The sequence below is a fragment of the Triticum urartu genome, chromosome 7A (assembly GCF_056163025.1).
Source record: "Triticum urartu cultivar PI428250 chromosome 7A, HENAU_Tu73, whole genome shotgun sequence".
Lineage (NCBI taxonomy): Eukaryota > Viridiplantae > Streptophyta > Magnoliopsida > Poales > Poaceae > Triticum > Triticum urartu.
The window spans coordinates 346,871,426-346,884,819 of NC_141879.1; positions in this window are offsets into that span (position 1 = coordinate 346,871,426).

The following is a 13,394-nucleotide window of genomic DNA, read 5'->3' on the forward strand; positions in this document are numbered from 1 at the left end:
CTCTGAGGCCACCTCTGAATTGATAGATCATAATCTTTTCATCAGGAACGTCTTGTTTAGCGAAGCGAGCAAGTTTCTAAAACTGGATATTGTATTGATACACGAACATGCTGCCTTGCTTGAGATTGCGGAACTCCTCACACTTTCTCTCAGCAACACTTGGTGGGATGTGATGAGCTTTGAAGTCTCGGCAGAAATCATCCCAGGTAATCACACGGCCTCCTCTGGAATCTCTGTATTGTTGATACCACTCAACAGCTTGGTCCTTGAGTTGAAACGAAGCAAACTTGACAAAGTCCTCAGGCCTGACATTGCTACATTCAAAATGCTTGCAGATGTCCATGAGCCAATCGTCTGTGTCTGTGGCCTCGACACATTTGCTGAAGGACTTCGGCTGGTTTGCGAGGAATTGGTTGAGGGTAGCAAACTGGTGCTGATTGTTGCCTTGACCATGATTTCCTTGGTTGCCTTGACCTTGGTTGCGCTCTTGCAAGAGTTGCAAAAGCATTTGAGTGTTGGCATTGGTGGCTTCCATGACAGCTTGCCATGCCTCCAGAGGTGAAGGTGGTGGCGGAGGGTTCGACTAATCCCCATCATTGCGGTCCGGATTCTGATGCGTTGGAGGAGCCATCCTAAAGAGGGTGACATTGTAGGATCTTGAAGTAGATGTGTCTAGAGGGGGGTGATTAGACACTTAATGCTAAAGTTGCAATTTTTAAGCTTTTTCGGTTTAAGTGGAGTTTAGGCATAATTTCAACATTCACAATACATATCAAGCAAGCATGCAAAGAGTGTATAGGCAGCGGAAAATAACGCATGCAACTTGCAAGAATGTAAAGGGAAGGGTTTGGAGTAATCAAACGCAATTGGAGACACGAATGTTTTTCCTGTGGTTCGGATAGGTGGTGCTATCCTACATCCACGTTGATGGAGACTTCAACCCATGAAGGGTAACGGTTGCGCGAGTCCACGGAGGGCTCCACCCACGAAGGGTAATGGTTGCGCGAGTCCACGGAGGGCTCCACCCACGAAGGGTCCACGAAGAAGCAACCACCCACGAAGGGTCCACGAAGAAGCAACCTTGTCTATCCCACCATGGCCATCGCCCACGAAGGACTTGCCTCACTAGCGGTAGATCTTCACGAAGTAGGTGATCTCCTTGCCCTTAGAAACTCCTTGGTTCAACTCCACAATCTTGTCGGAGGCTCCCAAGTGACAGCTAGTCAATCTAGGAGACACCACTCTCCAAGAAGTAACAAATGGTGTGTAGGTAATGAACTCCTTGCTCTTGTGCTTCAAATGATAGTCTCCCCAACACTCAACTCTCTCTCATAGGATTTGGATCTGGTGGAAAGAAGGTTTGAGTGGAAAGCAACTTGGGGAAAGCTAGAGATCAAGATTCATATGGTAGGAATGGAATATCTTGGCCTCAACACATGAGTAGGTAGTTCTCTCTCAGAAATAGGATACTGGAAGTGTAGGCTTAGTCTGATGGCTCTCTCTACGAATGAAGAGGAGGTGAAGGGGTATATATAGCCTCCACACAAAATCCAACCGTTACACACAGTTTTCCAATCTCGGTGGGACCGAATCAACAAACTCGGTCGGACCGAAAAGGAAAACCTAGTGACCGTTAGAGATTTTCGGTGGGACTGACATGCAACTCGGTAGGACCGATATGGTTAGGGTTTGGGCATAACGTAATCTCGGTGAGACCGATTACACAAACTCGGTGAGACCGAGTTTGGTAATAAGCTAACCAGAGAGTTGGTCAGGCAAACTCGGTGGGACCGATTTTCTCTTTCGGTGAGACCGAAAAGTTACAAAAGGGAAACACTGAATTTACATTGCAATCTCGGTGGGACCGATTCGCTCTTTCGGTGAGACCGAAAAGTTACGAAAGGGAAACAGAGAGTTTGCAATCCCATCTCGGTGAGACCGAGATCCCTATCGGTAGAACCGAATTGCTAGGGTTTGGCAGTGGCTTATGACAAGTGAAACTCAGTGGCGCCGGATAGGAATAATCGGTAGGTCCGAGTTTGGCTTTGGGTTTAGGTCATATGTGGAAGTGGGAAAGTAGCTGAGGATTTTGGAGCATATCATTAAGCACATGAAGCAAGAGGCTCATTAAGCAACACCTCATCCCTCCTTGATAGTATTGGCTTTTCCTATGGACTCAATGTGATCTTGGATCACTAAAATGTAAAATGAAGAGTCTTGATCTTGAAGATTTAGCCAATCCTTTGTCCTTAGCATCTTGAAGGAGTTCCCACAACCTTTAGTCCATGCAACTCCATTATTGAACTTATCTGAAACATGCTAGATAGAAATGTTAGTCCAACAAGAGATATGTTGTCATCAATTGTCAAAACCACCTAGGGAGCACTTGTGCTTTCAATCTCCCCCTTTTTGGTAATTGATGGCAACATACATCAAAGCTTTAGATAAAGATATAAAGAACAACAAGTAAAGCTTTGGAAGGACATGTAAGAAGCATAGGCTCCCCCTACATGTATGCACTCATGTAAATATGAAATATAGAGGCATGTGAGAGCATAACCATGACAGAGTAGGCAATGTGTTACATGTATCTTGGCCATATGCATCAGAGCAAAAGATTATCAAGGAAAATACCTTCATGCTCATGAGTCCTTCTTGCGAACAGTATGTACATAAGCAAGAACTCCTCATACTCATGATTTTGATGCATATACTTACCTTGTGGTCTTGAGTTGGCTTAGGATGGAATGAACCTGCGCAAACAAAGTTAGATAACACAGGTACATCCACTAGCCAGAGCAAACAAAAGAAACCACAAGAATACCAAGACTGGGATGACATGTAGAGAGTGAGTACAAGGTACCACATTGGATTCAACATGTCCCCAAGAATAAAGATATGCAATGAATTTGACTGATTTCTTTCCCTTAGGTGTCTTGCTCCCCCTGAATCTTACATGGGATATTGGGAGAAGATAGGGAACAGAAAATCAGAGCTGAAAGATACAAATGGATAGAACTTAATGCAAATACATGTCTTTCCCCCAAAAAGGCATCTCTCCTCTTGAACATCAAGCATCTGGGATCCTTGAGTATTCTCTCCCCCTGGAAGTCTCTCTCTCCCCCTTAATACTTTCTCTCTTGTAGGTTTGGTCCTTGAGACTTTTTCTCTCCCTTGATGTGATCTCTCTCTCCTACAAGCTTTGATGTGATCTCTCTCTCCCCCTTTGACATCAATTTCCAAGAAGGGCTTTCTGGAATCCATCGTATAGGTTTGGTCCTTGAGACTCAGCACAAAGCAATGGATAAAACTGTGATGCTTGTAGAGGACAAGATTCATTGAGTAGAGCTGGATCAGAAGAAATATAGAACAAGTGGCAAACTGTTTTTCCTGTTGCGAAGTCAGTGGCACCGAGTGGTATGTTTCGGTGGCACCGAAAAGATTCGGTTGGACCGAAAATTACAAGTCGGTGAAACCGAGTTCACACAGAGAAAAACACTTGTCACCTCAGCTCACTAGACATGTAGGATCTCACAAAGATTTGCAATGAATTACCTGAAGGATTTGCAAGGAATTAAATGCAGAAAATGCAGAACATAAACAGAAAGAAAAAAGAAGAGACTGAAAAATCTAGATGGAGTTTTTTTTTTGTTTTTGAAAAAGAGAAAGAAACTAAACATGCATGAGATACACACAAAAAGAACACAAGAGAACTTCATCTAGAGTTGGGCGGTGACATAGTCACCTATGTTAGAGTATATTGACTTAGGAGTCAAGTGAGAACACTTGATCATAGGTCATACTCATCGTTTAAGCTCAAAATGGGGTTACCATTTTTCTTTTAAGCATCTTGATGTATTCACATCTTGTTGAGTTGCTTTGACTCATGTCTTGGAGTAAAGCTTCTCTAAGATGGAATAACATACCTTGGGTGGTGGTGTGGTTCTTGCTCATGTAGTTGAACTTGTGTGGGTGCTCAAGGTTGATGTAGCTCATCAAGAGTTGGGAGCACCACTTGGAGTTTGAGTTCATCAACCTACATGGGTTAGTTCTTGCAAGGAAGAGCACTTGTGTATCCAAAAATGACAATCATGAAGCTCAACATAGAATTTGTCAAAGGATATGTTTGAATGGTTTTGTGCTTCCTTGTCTTCAACCACCATTGTGTAGAGTCTTGGTGATGTAGAGATTGCTCAAGATGTGAGTGAGTCACAATCTCATGGAATTAGATTCAACCAAGCACCTACATGGGTTAGACAACATGCAAGGTGCAAATATATCCAAGACATAAGATAGTTATCATAAGAGATGTATCATGGATTAGTCATAAGCTCATGTCTTGCATGTATCCAATGGAGTTTCTACTCCAAGTTCGAAGCATCAATGATGTTCAATTCTCCTCTCAACCTGCAAAACACTTTCTCATCAAGAGGTTTAGTAAATATATCTGCTAATTGCTTATCGGTGCGAACATGCTTAAGATCAATGTCACCCTTAGCAACATGATCTCGAATGAAATGATGACGAACTTCAATATGCTTAGTTCGAGAATGTTGTACAGGATTATGACCAATTTTGATAGAACTTTCATTGTCACAAAGTAGTGGAACATGTTTCACATAGATCCCATAATCTTTAAGAGTTTGGGTGATCCAAAGTAATTGAGCACAACATGAACCAGCGGCAATGTATTCCGCTTCGGCGGTGGATAAGGATACCGAGTTTTGTTTCTTGGAAGACCAAGACACAAGAGATCTACCAAGAAATTGACAAGTACCCGAAGTGGACTTTCTATCAACCTTATCTCCGGCATAATCCGAGTCGGAATAGCCAACAAGATCAAAAGAAGACCTCTTAGGATACCAAATGCCAAAATTTGGTGTATGGATTAAATATCTCACTATCCTTTTCACAGCCTTAAGATGACATTCTTTAGGAGCAGCTTGATATCGTGCACACATGCACACACTTAGAATAATATCAGGACGTGAAGCACATATGTATAACAATGAACCAATCATAGAGCGATAAACCTTTTGATCAACCGGTTCACCATCTTTGGTCAAATCATTATGTCCACTAGTAGGCATGGGTGTAGACATACCTTTGCATTCTTGCATATTGAACTTCTTGAATAAGTCCTTGGTGTACTTTGTTTGAGAGACAAATGTACCTTCCTTAGTTTGCTTGATTTGCAAACCGAGAAAGAATTTGAGTTCACTCATCATAGACATCTCAAACTTCTCTGACATTAGGTTTCCAAACTTTTCACTAAAGAGAGGATTAGTTGAACCAAATATGATATCATCAACATAAATTTGGCATACAAATAGTTCTCCATTAACCCTTTTAGTAAAAAGAGTAGAATCAATTTTACCAATTTCAAAACCACTTGTAGTAAGGAACTTGGTCAAGCATTTATACCATGCTCTAGGAGCTTGTTTAAGACCATAAAGAGCTTTGTGAAGTTTGTAAACATGATTTAGTTTCTTAGGATTGATAAAACCGGGAGGTTGTTTGACATAAACTTCCTCCTCTATTTCACCATTTAGAAAAGCACTTTTGATGTCCATTTGGTACAAGGTGATATTATGGTGATTAGCATAGGCAAGTAAGATGCGAATGGACTCAAGTCTAACAACGGGAGCATATGTCTCACCATAGTCCATACCTTCGACTTGTGTGTATCCTTGGGCGACGAGACATGCTTTGTTGCGAACCACTTGTCCATCTTCATCTTGCTTGTTGCGAAACACCCATTTGGTACCAATGATGTTGTGGTTGTTGTCGGGCTTCTCAACTAATGTCCAAACTTGGTTTCTCTCAAAGTTGTGTAGCTCTTCATGCATAGCGTTTATCCAATCCGGATCTTCCAATGCTTCTTCAACCTTCATAGGTTCAATGCTAGAGATGAATGAATAGTTTTCACAAAAGTTAGCTAAACGAGTCTTTGAGCGAGTGATTCTCCCGGTTTGTATATCATTTAAGATTTGCTCGACGGGATGATCTTTGGCAATTCTTGCTCGAACTCGTGAGAGCTTTTGCTTGGGTCTTTGTCGAACATCTTCTTCATCTTGTTCTTCTTCTTGGTCTTCTTCATTGTTGACGTTGTCGTTCTCTTGTCGTGGTGGAGAAGGAGGTTGTTGATGTTCTTCTTGATGTATTTCCTCGTTTTCTTCATCTTGGTGTGTCCCACTTGTGGATGCTTCCGTGTCAATTCTTGGTTCACTTTGTCGTGAAGTAGAAGCTTCCACTTGGACGGATGAAGTACTCTCCTTCACCTCCGTTGGACGAATTTTGCCAATGGACAAGTCTTGGATTGCTTCTGAAGGGTCTTTGTCTCCTACATCAATTGGCAATTGCTCTACTTGCGAGCCATTAGATTCATCAAACTTCACATCTACCGTCTCTTCAACCTTTCGGGTGAAATTGTTGTAGACACGGTAAGTGTGAGAGTTTGAGCCCTAACCAAGTAGGAAACCTTCATGAGATTTAGGAGAAAACTTTGAATGACGATGCTTATCAAGAATGTAGCACTTTGAGCCGAATACTCGAAAGTATCCAACTTGGGGTTTGTTACCGGTGAGAAGCTCGTATGCCGTCTTGCCGAGTAGCTTGTGAAGATATAAGCGATTTGTTGCGTGACAAGCTATCTCAACCGCTTCTGCCCAAAAGTGCTTCGGCGTCTTGTATTCATCAAGCATCGTTCTTGCCATTTCGATGAGCATCCGGTTCTTCCTCTCAACAACTCCATTTTGTTGAGGTGTGTACGTAGCCGAGAACTCGTGTGAAATCCCTTCTTCGTCAAGAAAGGTGTCCACATTTGTGTTCTTGAACTCCGTTCCATTGTCACTCCGAACCTTCTTGATCTTCACATCAAACTGATTTTGGGCCTTCCTAGCGAAGTTTCTGAAGATCTTCTGGACCTGCGACTTGTCATTAAGAAAGAACACCCACGTAAATCTTGAAAAATCATCAACTATAACTAGACCAAAAGAATTTCCACCGAGACTCTTGTACGCGTTGGGACCAAAAAGATCCATATGAAGTAGCTCGAGTGGCCTCCTTGTGGTCATGATGTTCTTCACGGGATGTCTTCCTCCAACCTGTTTACCTGCTTGACAAGCACTACAAAGTCTATCCTTATCAAATATGACATCGTTAACTCCAAGGATATGATTTCCTTTAATAAGCTTGTCAAGATTTCTCATGCCAACGTGACCTAGTCGTCTATGCCACAACCAACCTTTTGAGGATTTTGAAATAAAGAAAGTTTTAGGTTGTGCCTTTTTAGAGAAATCGACAATGTAAAGATCACCTCTACGCAAACCGGTAAAGACCATTTTATGATTGTCTCGACGAAATACTTGGCACTCTACCTCAGTAAATAGGACATTCAAACCGAAATCAGCAAGTCTAGATACTGAAAGTAAGTTGTAGCCAAGAGATTCAACGAGCATGACATTTTGAATGGAACTATCATGTGAGATGGCCACCTTACCAAGGCCAACCACTTTACCCTTTGAATTATCACCAAAGGTGACATATTTTTTAGGGCCGTCATTTTTAGCAAGCTCACGGAACATCTCTTCATCTCCGGTCATATGATCAGTACATCCACTATCAAGAACCCATTCCTTTCCTCCTGACTCATATCCCCGAAGATTTGCCATAAGACCAAAATGTCTCATTGCATCATCAAGATCGTAGTCACTATCATCATCATCATAGTATCCATGTTCACCATGATCTTGTGACTCATCATTTCCTAGAGAGGGTAATTCATTAGATAAATGATCATCAAAGTGGTCACCTTTATGAATTCTTATAGCTTCGAATATGATATCACTAATGATTCCAACATCTCCTTTAGCATGCTTAAGATTGGTAAGTTCAAATAGACAATTACCAAAACTAGGATCACTAGAGTTCATCTTACTCAAGGCAACAGATTTATGGAGAATTTCATCCAAAGTTTTCAAGGAATGATCGGGAAATCGTTCCTCAAGAAATTTCCATATAGTATAGGCACAATTAAGAGTAGGCAAACTAGCAATCAAATTTTTGGGCAATCCTCTAATGATGAGCTCAGTAGTTCTAAGATTGCGAATCATGTCAATATCTTCATCTAGGGTAGGATGCAAAGGATCAATATGAGGTGCACAAGGGCTAGCAATATACTTGTTCAAATGATATTGATTAAAAATTACAAGCATCTCATTTTTCCACTCTTGAAAATACTCTCCATCAAGAATAGGCACTCTATGTCTAAGACTCCCTAAGGTAGACACATCCATCTTCCTCCAATGGTGATTAAACCAAGGCAATGGAGACCAAAGCTCTGATACCACTTGTAGGATCTTGAAGTAGATGTGTCTAGAGGGGGGGGTGATTAGACACTTAATGCTAAAGTTGCAATTTTTAAGCTTTTTCAGTTTAAGTGGAGTTTAGGCATAATTTCAACATTCACAATACATATCAAGCAAGCATGCAAAGAGTGTATAGGCAGCGGAAAATAACGCATGCAACTTGCAAGAATGTAAAGGGAAGGGTTTGGAGTAATAAAACGCAATTGGAGACACGGATGTTTTTCCCGTGGTTCGGATAGGTGGTGCTATCCTACATCCACGTTGATGGAGACTTCAACCCACGAAGGGTAACGGTTGCGCGAGTCCACCGAGGGCTCCACCCACGAAGGGTAATGGTTGCGCGAGTCCACGAAGGGCTCCACCCACGAAGGGTCCACGAAGAAGCAACCACCCACGAAGGGTCCATGAAGAAGCAACCTTGTCTATCCCACCATGGCCATCGCCCACGAAGGACTTGCCTCACTAGCGGTAGATCTTCACGAAGTAGGCGATCTCCTTGCCCTTACAAACTCCTTGGTTCAACTCCACAATCTTGTCGGAGGCTCCCAAGTGACACCTAGCCAATCTAGGAGACACCACTCTCCAAGAAGTAACAAATGGTGTGTAGGTAATGAACTCCTTGCTCTTGTGCTTCAAATGATAGTCTCCCCAACACTCAACTCTCTCTCATAGGATTTGGATCTGGTGGAAAGAAGGTTTGAGTGGAAAGCAACTTGGGGAAAGCTAGAGATCAAGATTCATATGGTAGGAATGGAATATCTTGGCCTCAACACATGAGTAGGTAGTTCTCTCTCAGAAATAGGATGCTGGAAGTGTAGGCTTAGTCTGATGGCTCTCTCTACGAATGAAGAGGAGGTGGAGGGGTATATATAGCCTCCACACAAAATCCAACCGTTACACACACTTTTCCAATCTCGGTGGGACCGAATCAACAAACTCGGTCGGACCGAAAAGGTAAACCTAGTGACCGTTAGAGATTTTTGGTGGGACTGACATGCAACTCGGTAGGACCGATATGGTTAGGGTTTGGGCATAACGTAATCTCGGTGAGACCGATTACACAAACTCGGTGAGACCTAGTTTGGTAATAAGCTAACCAGAGAGTTGGTCAGGCAAACTCGGTGGGACCGATTTGCTCTTTCGGTGAGACCGAAAAGTTACAAAAGGGAAACACTGAATTTACATTGCAATCTTGGTGGGACCGATTCGCTCTTTTGGTGAGACTGAAAAGTTATGAAAGGGAAACAGAGAGTTTGCAATCCCATCTCGGTGAGACTGAGATCCCTATCGGTAGAACCGAATTGCTAGGGTTTGGCAGTGGCTTATGACAAGTGAAACTCGGTGGCGCCGGATAGGAATAATCGGTAGGTCCGAGTTTTGCTTTGGGTTTAGGTCATATGTGGAAGTGGGAAAGTAGCTGAGGATTTTGGAGCATATCATTAAGCACATGAAGCAAGAGGCTCATTAAGCAACACCTCATCCCTCCTTGATAGTATTGGCTTTTCCTATGGACTCAATGTGATCTTGGATCAATAAATGTAAAATGAAGAGTCTTGAGCTTGAAGCTTTAGCCAATCCTTTGTCCTTAGCATCTTGAAGGAGTTCCCACAACCTTTAGTCCATGCCACTCCATTGTTGAACTTATCTGAAACATGCTAGATAGAAATGTTAGTCCAACAAGAGATATGTTGTCATCAATTATCAAAACCACCTAGGGAGCACTTGTGCTTTCAAACATCCGTTAGAATCTTGATAGACAGATATTCAAGCTGAATCAATGGATCGAAATTGCAACATGTAGTCTTCACAATAAACATTCGAACACGGATGAACGAATGAATTCCAAAGTAAATCATCACACATCCATTAAATTGAGAAGCCACTTAGATAAAGGTAGACGAATAAAGCAACAAGGTACAGATATGAACAAATAAGTGGTACTAGAGCTATTAGAGCTACTTGAATTGCCACCTATAAAACTCCTGAAACTTTCTGGTTATGCAATCAAGTGTTGGGGATACAGGGGAAGCATAATATCTCACCCAAACTAACAATTCCTACATCCAGCTGTATCCATCCTTCAACACATAACCAAGAAACATTCGGAAATCATGTACCTCAACCTTCGAAAATCATCCGTTATAGGAGTTATGGCAATACTCCCGAACTCCCGCCCCAGTACTGGGTGGCGTCGAGGTTATCTCACCAACAACTGCATAAAAGAGATTTTCGATGTCGATGAACTCAAGTATTCCAGAACTGCAACGATAAAATTGTGACGACAACACCTCGGAGCTCAGCTTCCCGAGACACCGCCACAACCCATAAATGTCAAGAGGCACCAAGAACAATGTTCTCGTCACAATACTATCGGAACGATTCCAAGATACCCGCATGATCCTAAAAAAAATTCCGTGAAATTTGAGGAGAGGAGAGTCAAAACTTCTACGTCATGAGACCTCACCAGAGCGACGAAGGGACTGAGGAGTAAAAAGAATCCTACTCTCCAATATATATAATCCTAAGACTAAAAACATTTTGTTCTAGACTCAACAACGTCAGTGATTCGATCAAGTAGGGGGTCCTAAGTCGGGGATGGCTTTGATTACCAACTTGTCACACCCACAATGCGGCACGACTTAGAGGCATAGCCGCATGGTAGTTTTGTCGTAAGAGGGGTAATCTTCACACAATCCCATGTACTGGATAAGAAAGGGATAAAGAGTTGGCTTACAATCGCCACTTGACACAATACATAAATAATCCATACATCATCCAAATACACTCAAAGACCGACTACGGTCAAATCCGAATAAAAGGAAGACACCTCCAAATGCTAGATCCCCGATCGTCCCAACTGGGCTCCACTACTGATCATTAGGAAACGAAACGTAGTAACAGCCCGAATCCTTGTCGAACTCCCACTTGAGTTCGGTAGCATCACCTGCACTGGTATCCTCGGCACCTGCATCTGTTTGGAAGTATCCATGAGTCACGAGGACTCAGCAATCTCACACCCGCGAGATCAAGTCTATTTAAGCTTATGGGTAGGAAAAGGTAGTGAGGTGGAGCTGCAGCAAGCACTAAGCATATATGGTGGCTAACGTATGCAAATAAGGGCGAGAAGAGAAGCAACGCAACATTCGAGAATCTAGAAGTGATCAAGAAGTGATCCTAAAACTACTTACGTTCAAACATAACACAAGACCGTGTTCACTTCCCGGACTCCGCCGAAAAGAGACCATCACGGCAACACAGGCGGTTGATTCATTTTAATTAAGTCAAGTGTCAAGTTCTCTACAACCGGATATTAACAAATTCCCATCTACCACATAACCACGGGCATGGATCTCGAAAGTTTATACCTTGTAGGGGTGTCCCAACTTAGCCCATCACAAGCTCTCATGGTCAACGAAGGATATTCCTTCTCCCAGGAAGACTCGATCAGTCTCAAAATCCCGGTTACAAGACATTTCGACAATGGTAAAACAAGACCAGCAAAGCCGCCCGACTGTGTCGACAAATCCTGATAGGAGCTGCACATATCTTGTTCTCAGGGCACACCGGATTGTCCAAACTTCCAGTAGGCCAGCCCAGAGTTTCACCTGGTGGCCACCGGCGGTTGATAGGTTGGACCAACACTCAGAGGAGCACTGGCCCGGGGGTTTAAAATAAAGATGACCCTTGAGTCTGCGGAACCCAAGGGAAAAGGCTTAGGTGGCAAATGTTAAAACCAAGGTTGGGCCTTGCTGGAGGAGTTTTATTCAAAGCGAACTGTCAAGGGGTTCCCATAACACCCAACCGCGTAAGGAACGCAAAATCAAGGAACATAACACCGGTATGACGGAAACTAAGGCGACAAGAGTGGAACAAAACACCAGGCAAAAGGCTGAGCCATCCACCCTTTACCAAGTATATAGATGCATTAATTAAAATAAGATATATTATGATATCCCAACATAACCATGTTCCAACATGGAACAAACTTCAACTTCACCTGCAACTAGCAACACTATAAGAGGGGCTGAGCAGAAGCGGTAACATAGCCAAACGATGGTTTTCTAGGAAGGTGGGTTAGAGGCTTGACATGGCAATATGGGAGGCATAATATAACAAGTGGTAGGTAGCGCGACATAACGATAGAGCGAACAACTAGCAAGCAAAGATAGAATTGATTTCGAGGGTATGGTCATCTTGCCTGCAATGTTCTGAAAGTTGTCGAAAGCTTGATCCTCATTAGCGTACTCAATAGGTTCCTAGTTCATGTACTCGTCTCCTGGCTCTACCCAAATCAAGAACACAAGCAAAGGACCAACAATCAATCACGGTGCAATGCACAAGCAACATGATGCAATACATGGCATGATATGCAAGATATGATATGCAATGCTTATGCGTGCTCCAGAAGGGAAAGAATGATCAAGGCATCAACTTGGCAAACCAAGTATGCTGCTGGAAAGATGAGGTGATTTCGGTTGAAATCGATATAAAGATCACCGAAAACGGATGCACGATTTGCAAATGGCAAGCAAAACAAGAATGACACAAATATGCGATTAACAGCATGCTAGCACTTAGGATGCAACAAGAAACTAAGCTACTGTACTCCAACATAGCAACAAAGCATATGGAAGTGATGTACAAGAGATGCTCGACAAAACATGAACACTGAGCTATGGTTAAATCACATTAGAGTAGGTTCAAACAAGCATGGCAAAAGTGCAAAAGATATTAGCTTCACAGACTTAGTGAAAATACTAACATGTCAAAAACAACATCAGGAAGCACTGTTTAGAGCTAGAAAACTACATGCTACAGGAACATATCATGGGAATTAAAAGAATGGCATGATTCTACTAAATGCATATAACAAAACTCCCTTCCTGAACATGAGCCAAAAAGGCACAGAAGAAATGATGGCACCCATGTAAACATAGCAAGTTTTATTAACAGTTTCAGACTGAAAAACAGAGCATGGGATAAACAAAATTATGATAGCAACTTTGCGAGCTCATGCCACTCATC